Genomic DNA, 13,022 nt, shown 5'->3' with positions numbered 1-13,022 from the left:
ACATTCAAAATTTGAAGTATGGCTTCTCCTGAATGTATACCACTCTTGCACCTTGTAAAGTTGAAAGTTCATAAGTAAAAACATAAGTCAGGGGTTGTCTGTACTTCCTCCCATTATCCTTGAACAGATCTCTATTATCTCGGTCCTTTCTTTGTGTGCTTGCTCTGTTTTCTGGACCAAGGATTCTGTTTTATCCATCTTTGTCTTCCTAGTACCCAGTCCAGTGTGTAATACGCAACAGGTACACAATCAGTATTGACTGCATGATTGAGTGAAATCAATTCCTAAATACTTGGAACAAAAGGTGATGCTGAAGAATGAAAATTATAAATTGTTCTTAGTTACAATAGACTTCTCTTTTGATTCCCCCGGTTGTTATGGATGGATAAAGCTTGTTTTTGAAAAAGTTTCCATTATGTAGATGGAAAGCTTTAGGGGAAACCACATTTTGAAACTCTGGCTGGAACAATTAAAATTAGTTATTTCATATCAGTCTGGAAGGAACAAAAGTAGATAAGCTCTAGGGTCAGCATATGCCTTGTTCAGCTTTCTTTAAAGGCATGGGGAGTAATAAAGCTTTCCATTTTATCTTCGGTGAAATAATACTGCTGAAATATCACCTCATTTTTGATGTCAGTGATGATTTCTTCTTACCTCCATGATGTCAAAAGGGAATTATTATTATTAGAATGACAGATTACTAATGATGCTGTAAAAAAAGAGGAAGAGCTGAAATCATTACAACCCAAACATCCAACATATCCCTTCTTGTCTGAGCCTCAACGTTTGAATAGAGTCACTTGGCAATATCACAGCTGTGTGAAAATTATTCTAAGTAGGAAGAAAATCAAGAGCAGGTGCCTATGAATTTTCACTAGCAGAGCACTAGCCTTTTAACGTTCTCAGGACTGGATGGCATAATTAGGAGGTGTGATTTCTGTATGCAGCAAGAAAAAGATTCTATGGGGATCAAAATGTGTCACAGGCTTTTGTGGCATTTCTACTCCGCTGATGCTCTTTCCCCAAGAGGAGAACCACTGGCTGGGGAGGAAGTGTGGACAAGGGGCCTCTGCAGGCTTTGGATTCTGTTGCCCTGTATGGCATGGTGACAGTTTGGTCTGTTGGTTCGGGGCTACACTTGCCCATTCATGTTGACTTCTGGGTTCTGATTCAGTGCTTTTGACCTACGGGGCTGAGGGCTTGACAACATGGAGGTATCAGGCACCACCACTTTTGTGTCCTAGAGATAAAATCCACAGAACTTAACATTCCTCCACTGTGCCAAGGTTGCTTGGGATCTGGATGCTAATGGGTCGTTAGCCAAACTGTATCACTCCCCTGATCTGTCCAGTGGACAGCGGGGGAGAAGATACATTTCAGAGAGAAGACAGTAGTTTCTTACAAAAGAACAGCTTAAGAATAAGAATGCTTTACATTTCCATGCTACGTTTCTTTGAGGAGTTTGGCAATTATGATATTGTTAACACCACTCATCATTAAAGAACTCAAGGACTTTGCCTCTAGGGTTATTCCAGGCAGGTTAAAAGATGCGTTTCCCTTCAACTGGAAACTTACCACCATTTCAGGCAACAATAAGCCAATTGAAAACAAACAAAGGGCAAAAGAGATAAATTTAATAAGAACATGATATTGTGCTATATTTGGAATTAACAGAGAGGTGAATATGTATTGTATTAAAGAGAGTAAGGAAAAGAAATTTGTCACTGCTCATGGAATAAGGCAAGAGAGTATTAATCTCAGACCATCGTTTTATTTTTGCCTCAATTTAGGATCTAGCTTGTTTTTGCAGAGTCTAGTCTATCCCTAGGACAAAGTACAAAGTCATCTGAGCCCTCCTGAAGAATTACAAAATCCTTTCCAGACCTCCTCTCCCTTGTTGCAGTGACTGGGTTAAATGTTCGCTGGAATCTTTCTCAAATCAGCAGTGACCACGAGGCAATATGGCAGCTCTTGGTAACTGTGTGGCCTTCACTGGAATTTACTGGCAGGTCTTAGCCTCTTTCTTCCCAGGAGTCAGGGGCTGCTCCTATTAGGCAGATTCCATTCCACCCAGAGTTCCCAGAGGGGCTTTCACCCTAATGTAGAGAGTACACTCTAGGGAGGAAGTAATCTCAACCATCAAATGACTAAAGAACACTGAAGGCAAGTCCTGTTGTTTTGTTTCCAGCAAGGAAACAGAAGCCCAGAGTAACAAGGCTGCTTGTCCAAAGTTGCAGAGCAAGTCAGCAGCAGTGTGCTGGGGGTGGGATGAAATTTTCTGAATCCCCTCACCAGGTGGGCCCATATTAAGCCACTCTGTTTTCATGATTTCTACAAGAAGTCATGAGTTTGAAGGACATTTAACAAGGAGCTGTTGAGACCTGTTAAATATATTCAGAACTACCAAGTAATAATCAAGTGACTCTTGATTGTACTTCCAGAGTTCTAGACACTAGAATTGGGTATAAGTGGGATACAAGTTAAATACATGTTGATTTTTTCAAAACTGAATATGATAGCATGAAAAATATGTCATAGAATATGTCAACCATTAGTGAAGCCCTTTTAAAAGGAAAATTGAAGAAAACTTCAAAGTATCTTAGCAATAGGGCCTGGAAACTAAAAATTATATAATTCTATTGGATGAATATTCTCATCTCTCTATCGCCTTTAAAGGAACTAGAATATTGACCAAAGAAAGGACTATGTTCTGGCCTTAGTATAAATGATGTCCAATATTTATAAATTTATTTTTTTTTAAATGTTTATTGAATTTCTACTGTGTGACCAAAGCTATTCTAGGAGCTTCAGCTCATATTGAGGTGGGGGAGACAAATTCTATACAGACAAATTTATGAAACTGTGTTACGTTGTAAGTGCTATGAAGAACAATAAGGCAGGAGGATAAAGCAGATGATGGAGTACAGAGGGTGTGCTTGAGCTATTTTTATAGGAGGTGGTGAGGGAAGTGACATTTGAACAGAAATCTGCATGAAACGTAGGTGTGACCCATGGATCTATCTGAGGACGATATATACTCCAGGGAGAATAAACGGCAGGTACAAAAACCCTGGTGAAAGTGAGGTGTAAATACTGCTATCAGTCAAATGATAACTTATATGGATTGCTTCTGTGGACCATTGCAAACAATGAGCTGAAAGTTATGTTTCCAACATGGCAACTTAGCAATATCCACTGCCCACTGATAGTCCAGATTAAACACATAGACACAGACACAGACACACACAGAGTTAAGGCAGCAGCCCAGAGTTTCTCTCTCTTGAATATTGCTATAGAAAGCTGAGAACTGATTATAGAGATGGTTCTTTTGTTTAAACGTGAGTTTTCTTACTCAAAGCACTTTGAGGCCATGTTTTTAGTCTGATGGTGGAGGGCATCTCATCGTCTGTCATCCCCTCCCCCTCCTGCCTTCATCTCTCCTCAGAGGGTTCCGTTTACATGTATGTAGATGTTTTAAGCAAACTTGAGCCTTTGTTGGCTTACAGGAGCCTAGAAACTCCATTTATTCCAGAGAACAACATCAAATTGGCCCTGCCCCCTACTTCATTTCTTGCATTAAAGGGCTATATTAGTCTTGCCATGATGCTAAATCAATAGCAAAGAAAACCATTCGATCCATGTTTCTTTTGTTAAAGGGACAGATGACGTACTTCAGTTATATTTTGTATCTTATATTCAAATCAATATTCAGGATACTTAAGCAGGGAGAAATTTCCCAGAAATAAATGCATTTTCTATACTCAGAAGAAATCGTTTATTATTCTAGAGTCTATGTGACTTCCAGAAGACACTCTGAACTATTGCTGATGAATTACCATTTTCCGTGGTTACAGGTGCATATGCAGAGGTGTAGAAGTTAAGGGTTTGGATTGTCTAGATCAACCCTTATCAATTTCATAAAATGAGTTCCATAAACTTAGAACTTCACATATGGACAGGAATTGCGAGCTCACCATGGACCAGGTATTGTTGTAGTACTCACTATGACTGCTACCCACTTTATTTCATACTAGTCTCATGAAGGAGCTTCTGTTGGCACTCTCACTTTACAGGAGAGGAAACAGACATTCAAGGAAGTTAAACAATATACTTAAGGTCATGGAGTCAGGAAAGGCAGGACCAAGTTTAAATCCTTGGCTGTCTGATGTCATAGCCTACAGGCTTAGTCACTCTTCAGTAAGGTGGTTTTGAGGTAAGGAGGGTTAAAAAAGGGACGTATCTTGAAGCCCTTGAGATCTGTAGAGTTAGGTAACTGCTGCTTTGGACCACTGGATCCAGAGATTACTTTAGGGAAACAGAAATTGTGGACCTTTGCAGGTATTGTTGGGGCACCTCAGTACATCAGTACACCAAAGAGTGCTGAGTCTAAAAAAAAACGAGGAACTGTGCTTATGTTTACTTTTTAGTTCTAAAGTCTGTTTTTTTTCTTTCTTTTAAAAATCTTAATTGGCCAAAGCCTCATAGTAGATGATATTATAAAATCCATTAGATTGAGAATATACTTACAAAGAAATGATCATAATTTTGGAAGGGCATTCATTAGTCAAATAACCTTATACACAGAAAGGTCGTTAATCTTTGCATCATTGACATCATTTTCAAAGTGATCATCATTTTCCTTATTCTTAGTTAACAAAGACACAGGAAACCAAACCGGAAAGATCTAGAATTACTCAAAAATGGGATGCTCTTGTTTGTCTACCTGCTTTCTAAAAGCTGTATAATGGAAAATGAACTACCTGTAAGTGAGCAGCATACCTGGACTGCAGTTACTGACATACTTAGAGTTTACAGACACTTCACAGAATGGCTAGTGATTATGCCTCTAGTTGGTAAAACAGCTAGCTGATTAGTCCCGGCAGAAATGACATATCCCAAGCTAGAACTTCTGTCATGCCTTGGTAATGGGAAGTAAATTCTTTAAGATCAGAAACAATGTCAGTTATATTTAAAATGACACTGGAAACCACATTGTAATGGACCATTGTGCAGAGGTGAGCAGGGACTAAAACGAGATAATAGGATTTTAAAAATTTGATTTTATTGGTTCTCTCCTCTATTTGCATTTTTCATCAGGATAACCTCTGCCTGTAAGTTCTACTCTGGAAGTTTTTTCTCCTTCAATTTATTCTGGGTGTCTGGGTTGATTGAAAGGCAATATATGCGTAGTCTTACAAAGGCTGAATGGGTTGACAGAATTTTTGGTCTTCCCTGAAAATTCATCTATTGATTTGACAAGACAGTTACATTTTGTGAAGCTTGGAATACCACAGTCGTCATTTCAAGACAACACAGAGCTGAAGCGAGGCTTCAGGGGAAGCATTGATATGTCCGGACACCTGGAATGTTTCTCAATCTCAGATAGGAAGAAACACCCAGATGGTATCTAGTCTGTTCACACTTCTCTAGGAGGAGAGGCTCCTACGTGGTGAATTTTGTTTATGCTTTTAGAAATCCCCAGAGAAAGACCAAAACCCCACTGTCCCCTACATTAGTGCTGGGTGTGCGTGTGTGTGTGTGCTAAGTCTTTTCAGTCGTGTCTGACTCTTTGTGACTGTATGGACTCTCACCCCTCTGTCCATGAGTTTGTCCAGGCTAGAGTACTGGAGTGGGTTGCCATTCCTCCTCCAGAGGATCTTCCGACCCAGGGATCGAACTTGAGTCTCTCATGTCTCCTGCGTTCTTTCCTACTAGCACCACCCGGGAAGCCCAGTGCTGGGCGTACCTCCAAGCTGAACTTCTCTTGGTACAATTAAAACTCATTGCAACCAATTAGCCTCCTGGGCAAAGAAAGAACCAGTCTTCTCATAACAACACTTAACATGTTTTTAAGCAATCTTTAACATATCACTGAGTTGCAGCGGAAGGCAGGTTATTATTGAATACTGTTATACTTTTCAGAGAGATAGAGCCTCAAAATGTTAATATCCAGAAAAAAAGCCTTGAAAGATGATTTAATAGAAAGAAAATGGTGATCAACAAATGCTAATATGAAGTGATGATGAATAAATGAGGTTAAAATGACTCTGTATTTTCTAAAAGGAATTCTCAGCTGATGGTTCAAGGGAATGCTATGGATGTGGTACATTCTGATTTTCAGAAGGTGCACTGGTAAAGAGTAATGATATCCTAGTAGGCAAGGTGGAGAAGGTGAGCCAGATCATGGTATAATCATCTGGGTGCATAGCTGATCGAACGGTCACATCTAAAAGACACTGATGTCAATTAGCAGGTTCTCCAGTAGTATGTTATAGGACTCAGGACTGTCAACATTTTCATTGATATTTCAGAAAAAAAGAGAGCATGCAATTCTATTCAGCTAACATGTACTGAATGGCAATTACATGCAGCATACTGTGCTGGGTGCTAAGGGAAGAAAGCAGGATAAGAAAGCACCCAGGATCTATCACAGTGTATGGGAATGAAGAAGGAATCTGAAATGAGAGGATCTGGGTATTTCTCTCAGTTTTGCCATTTACCATTCACATGTTCCTAGACAAGTCAATTCATATTTCTATGGCTCAGTTTTTAACCTGTCTTCAAAAATTGGAAAGAGATAATTACCAAAAATTGTGGGGGTCACCTGGGGTTATATGAAAGTGCTTTATAAAATGGAGAGAAGATAGCAGAACCTGTGTTATCTCGTTTGATCTGTAGGAAGATTCTTTGGGTTATATGCTATTAAGAGTTTTACCTTGCAGGTGAGAAAATTGAGGCACAGAGAGCTTTAGTAAAAACTAAAAATGCTATTTTAGCACAGAGGAGAAGGGACAGGTGTATTGGGAGAAATGCAAAAAGAAGTGATGTTTGAGTGGTGCCATATTGGTTCAGTAAAAGTTCTCCAGGTGGAAGTGTGGCAGAAAGGCATTTTTAGGGGAAAAATAATATCATGGTCAAAAGGATAGCAGTGTGAGTATGCAAATGTATTTCAAGAAAGATTGGACTGATTTTATTAGAGCATCAGTATTAGGAGTTCTAAGAAATTATGATGGAGATGGTGGTGGGCAAGGATCAGATTCTTGAATATGTTGGCACTGTGAACTATTGAAGACTTAGGAGTAGAGAAGTAAATGGTCACCAAGACTTTGGGAAGATATTCCATGGAGCCAAGTTCAGGACAGATTGGAGAAGTAATTTTTCTGGGAGGTAATTTGGGGGTTTCTCATGACAGATCTGGAAAAAGGGCATTAAATTGGAGGAATAGCAATAGGAGCCAGAGAAGGCGATGGCACCCCACTCCAGTACTCTTGCCTGGAAAATCCCATGGATGGAGGAGCCTGGTGGGCTGCAGTCCAGGGGGTCGCAAAAAGTTGGACATGACTGAGCGACTTCCCTTTCACTTTTCACTTTCATGCATTGGAGAAGGAAATGGCAACCCACTGCAGTGTTCTTGCCTGGAGAATCCCAGGGATGGGGGAGCCTGGTGGGCTGCCGTCTATGGGGTCGCACAGTCAGACACGACTGAAGCGACTTAGCAGCAGCAGCAATAGGAGCAGGTGGATTCCACTGATTTTGGCAGCACATTACAGTGGCAGGTGATCAAGAAGGAGGGGTTGATATCTTAGTATCATAGACTTGGTTTAATAAGATTTAAACGAAGAACTAAAATTCCAGATGATTGAAAGAGTAATAATTCCCTTCTAGTTTGCTATCATCTTGAGTCTTGTCAGTATACGCATTCAATCAGGAATATGTTTGCATATGAAAAGAGCCTTCAATTCCAAAATTGACCTAGCTTGACATTGAAAATCCTGGTGACGCACCTCTATTGCACACTAAAGTGAACAGGAAACAAAAGAGGACCATGTGCCACAGGAAATAATTCTCAACTCCAGATCGAATCTTTTAATAGTCAGTATTATGTTTATAAAAATATTTTCTGAGAAGTACTTTTTCAGAAGATTATCTCTGTGTGCATGTGGGGGTCAGAATGGAAGTTGATGTCTTTTGTCACAGAACTTCAGTACGTATTACTAACACTAAATGGACAGAAGGGAGCGAGAAATGAGGCAGGAACTGACTATTGTAATATTGGTGAAATATGTTCTGGAAGATGCACTAACTTGATTTCTTAATAAGTATCAAAGATTAATCACATTAAATAGCGTTTTGTAACCCCAAATCACTGGATACACTTCAGTGATTCAAGAACTTCCTGATGCAAAATACATTTACCTTGGGAGAGGTGCTACAGATTTCATCAAATCCTTAAAGGCATCTAGTGCCAAGTCGCTTCAGTCATGTCTGACTCTTTGCAACCCCATGAACTGTAGCCCGCTAGGCTCCTCTGTCCATGGCACTCTCCAGGCAAAAATACTGGATCTCCACAACCCAGGGATCGAACCCACGTCTCTTATGTCTCCTGCATTGGCAGGTGGATTCTTTACCACTAGCGCCACCTGGGAAGCCCCTCTGACACCCCAAATAAAACAAATCACTGGTAAAATAATGGAAGGGCCTTACTCTACAGAACAGATACAACAATGAATTTTAAAAAATGAACAAGAGAAGTTTCTAACTTAAAACATGACAATGTTTGTGGGCTTAGACTAGACAAAAAACTTCCTGTAGCCAATTAGCACCCTCTAAATTTTTGCTTTTGTTACTTCATGTTTGGATATTGATAAAAGATTCTTAAAGCTGAATTATATCAGCAGGCTGAATAAACTAGTGAACCTACAAAGTATTTTTTTTTTCTCTATTATTATTTATACTTTGACTCTTTAGACTATAACGAGGCTGGATAGATTTCAGGAATCATTTGGCTCAACACGTAGCTACAGGCAAATTCATAGCCAAGTTATCCCAGATGGGGAAACTGCTTATTTTTAAGTATCTGGAGCTCTCCCATCCTCTGTTAGTAATGTTTGCGTGTGTCAGAGTGGGAACTCCTAAATTTGAGGATTTTCAAGGAGTCATTCTCAGCACGGTATCAACATAACAGAGATTCTCTATCTGTCTGTGTTTCCCAGACCAGGATGTTCCACCACACCCTGAGAGGTAGGATATCATCATGTATGTGGATAAATGCTCTAGAAATGACAGTGCTGCTGGTGGGCATTTAAGAACAGAGTATAAATTGGAATGGTTCCATCCAAGGGACAGGAGGTAAGGAGGCAACCCCATGAGTCCTTCCTTCTCTTACTTCCCTGATTACATTATCTCCATTTGCCCTACTGTGCTATACCTAGGAAGTTCCCCCAGACCTAGACCTACTCAAGAAGGTAGAATATTGATGCACTGCACCTGAAAGGAGAGGCCTATTATGTGAAGATACATGGCCAACAATGAGACTTAAACAACAACAAAGCCCCCGAGGCTTAAAAAGTGGCCGGTCTAGATGGTGGCTCAGATGATAAAGAATCCATCTGCAATGCGAGAGACCTCTGTTCGATCCCTGGGTGGGGAAGATCCCCGGGGGAGAAGGGAATGGTTACCCACTCCAGTATTCTTGCCTAGAGAATTCCGTGGACAGAGGAGCCTGGCAGGCTACAGTCCATGGGGGTCACAAAAAGTTGGACAGGACTGAATGACTAACACTTTCACTCCATCAGATAACACAGCAAATGGAGACAGAGACAAGGAATGTCAGCTCACAGCAGGGAAACTTCACTGGAGAAGAGAGGGCAGCTTTCCTGAGGCCTGGGGTGTGGAAGCAACTCCCATTTATATACCACTGTCAACCTGGATTAGCAGATACAGGTTGGCACTTCTTTGGCTAGAATTCTTGACCATGGCTATATAAGTGGGCATCGTATACCCTAGAAAGAAAGGTAAATCTCTGTAAACTGGTGCTGTGCAATCTGCTGAGATACCAAGGGAAGGTCTTAATCAAGCAAGAGGTTTTTCTTTTAAAAAATTAAATTTATTTTTCCTTTGTTGAGGTCCATTTTGTGTCGAGCCCTTCTTTGGACTTAATATGTTAAGCACTGAAACAGAGCAGTGAACAGACAGGGCTCTGGAGCCTAAATGCCTGGATCAATCCTGACTCCTTAGGAGCTACTTAAAAACTATAAGAATGAATGTGGGCAAAGTATTGAAGCTCTGGAAGTCTCAGCTTCACCACCTGCAAAATCGGCATAATAAAAGAATGTAAACCTTGAACAATGCCCGGCACAGAGGACGTTTTTATATGAAGCTGTGGGGATTCGCTAAAATCAGTATAAAATGGCACAGTCCCTGCCAGTCTTCAGTAAATGGTACTTCCGTTACCATTATTACTGTCAGTGACAACAATGATGACGCTGAAAAGTCACGGAGAAAGTCAGAACAGCCCATGTGCCAAGGTCATAGGAAAAAAATGGAGGAAAATGTAGTGACCTGCATCGAGCAAGGCTTAACATCTTGAATCTTTAACTAAAGGGAAAGAAATAAGCAAACAATGGTAATAAATTAGGGAGAATATTGGGAGTATGGAGAAATTATCATCGCTGTTTCTTTTTATTTGTGTTTATTGTGTGGTGGTGGGGGTGATTACCAGTTTTATTTGAATGTTTTATAAGCTGTTAGATTTATTTACTGAGAATGAACAGATAAATAGGGATGTTATTCAGCTGTGTCATGTCACGGCTTCTCATCAGCTCTTCCACTCACTTCCAGACAAGGTTAATTAATGAGGGAAGTTCACTGTGGAGGAGGAGGGGGAGAGCTGGATCTGCTGGGTGATTCATCTTATTGGGGGAACAGGGGATGAAGCAACTCTCATGCGAGCAGTGCTGGGGAGGGAAGTCAGCACTGGATGGAGACGCGCAGGACATGTTGGGAAAGATGGTACTGTCAGAGGGCTGTGATCACTTTAACACGGTATAATTCACCTTTTTTACTTTTGTAAATTATGAAAATATGTTAACACATTTACAGGAGACTTGGAAAATACAGAACAAAGTTGCCTATAGCTCCACTATGTTTTACAGTTGTTATAAGTCGATCAACTAAGATTTTTAGTTGGAGTTTCACTACAAAACTCTCAGAAATTAATAGAAGGAAGGTATAGAGCAGTAGAAGAATAGAGTAAACCTGAAAGGCATTATCAACACAATTAAGATTTATACAGTTTTCACACAAGAGTAGGATATACGTTCCCATAGACTATAAACCAGGAGATCCTAGAGCATATCCAGAGGCCTAAGACCAGGTGCAGAAATTTCATGGTCTAAAAGAATTGAAATCATACAGTCTGTTCTCTTATTACTGTGGAATTATGTTAGAGATCAATATCAAAAGATATTTGAAAATAACCCACATATTTTCAAGTGCAGTGTGACATTTACCAGGAGAGATCTTTGACTATGATCACTTTAACATGATCTAATTTGATAGAAACTGGAACAGCTTCTAAATCTCTTCTAATCCTGGATGTTCAAGGTTGTACTTTTTAATATTTTGTTTCCCTTCTTAGAGCAAGGTGTCTTAATCCTAAACCAGAGGAGTTCCAGAAACATTCTTCTTCTATTTGTGGCTTCATGGAGGGCGCTTTTCATTCACCTCTCCCAGGTGACATGTCACTCAGGGAGACCTTCAGTGAGCCTATCGAACATGGTCCCCATCAGCCATTCCCTCACATTCCCTTACTTTTCTCTTCGCCTAAAAGAGTGTGGCCTTGTGGCTAAGTGCAGGGGATGTAGAGCCAGACTGCCAGAGATAAAACCCCAGTCTTGTCCCTCCCAGTGTGTGACCTCGGGTGTTTAATTAACATCTCGAGGCTTAGTCTCTTCATCTGGAAAATGGAAACAATGAAAATACTTCCTTCTTGGATAGTCGCAAAGACAGACAAACTGTCTCACACTCAGCATACTGTAGTGAGCACAAATGTTAGCTGTTTTAGCCGTCATTGCTCTCTGAAATCACTTTATTTACTTATTGTGTTCTTTTCCCTTGCTGCTTGTTAGCAGTTAGCAGGGACTTTTTGTTGTTCAGTGCTGAGTTTAGGATCTCAGATAGGCTCCACAAATATATTTATATATTTGTCAAAATAATGAATGAATATTCTATCAGTATTTAAGAAATTTCAGATCATGGAGCAAAACAGGTTGCCTGAGCTGCCCGAATGACAGGACAGACCAACAGAACCCAAGTCACTTAGTCTCTTGCCTGGACTGGAACTCAAACTATTTCTCTATGTTGTTATTTTTACCACACCTCCTACTCTGTGGCAAAGCTAAATTGCTGCAAAGTTTTATAATCTCTAGCTTGTTGTATGAAAGTAGGAACAATTTTCTGTTGGTTTTCAAACAATTAAGTTATCTAATGATATTGAATTATACTAGATATTGCTTTTTCAAAATACACCTCACCCCTTCCACCCTTCTTTCCTTCTGGGATATGCCTGCTACAAACCAGTATAAACTGGGAAAGATTAAGAACTGAAATGGAGAAAAGTTGGAATACCAATAATGCATCTTTCTAGCATTAACATGACAATAATCACAACATCTAATAGTTTGCCTATAGAATTTCAGACTGGCTGAGGCTACACAGCTATCAACTAATAAATGTATAGTGTTTCAGTGAGGCAGGAAAATACAAAATTGGTATAAGGTAGTCTGTTTTCTGTCCTCCGACTTACCCTTTATCACAGGACTACAAATTGCTCTGTAGGTGGAGCTGATGCACCCGGTGCTGCCCAAGTACCTACCTCTCCCTTGCCTCGATCCCTGTTAAAAATTAAGGGTGTTCCCCATGTGCCCTTTGGGCTGTGGGACAGCCCATCTAAAGATTGTCCCTAGAAAGACCTGCTTTGCCATTGCTTTATATTTTTCAGAGAAGAATTAATATCAAAGAAAATGTCTGATTCTGACTTTTCTGAAGCTGCTTCTGTCCTGATGACTTATATAAGGTTTTCAGAGTCTGATGAGAATGATTGTTACTATCCCTGGCAAGGCTAGAACACTGACCCACAAGAACTGGGCTACTGGAAGCTCTGGACTCTCCAATGGGAAGAGGTCACGCCGGCGACAGCCGCAGTGCATTCCATTTGTTCGCCCTCCTCATATAATAAATAC

At 40.3% G+C, this 13,022-nt stretch overlaps 1 protein-coding gene across 2 annotated transcripts in view; it reads right to left on the bottom strand.

Annotated features, from left to right (window-relative positions):
- NPAS3 (neuronal PAS domain protein 3) overlaps positions 1 to 13,022 on the bottom strand; it is a 956,265-nt gene that overhangs the window by 51,950 nt on the left and 891,293 nt on the right. The window lies entirely within an intron of this gene.

This window comes from Capricornis sumatraensis, chromosome 19 (assembly GCF_032405125.1).
Source record: "Capricornis sumatraensis isolate serow.1 chromosome 19, serow.2, whole genome shotgun sequence".
NCBI lineage: Eukaryota > Metazoa > Chordata > Mammalia > Artiodactyla > Bovidae > Capricornis > Capricornis sumatraensis.
This window is presented reverse-complemented; position numbering and strand designations above follow the sequence as displayed.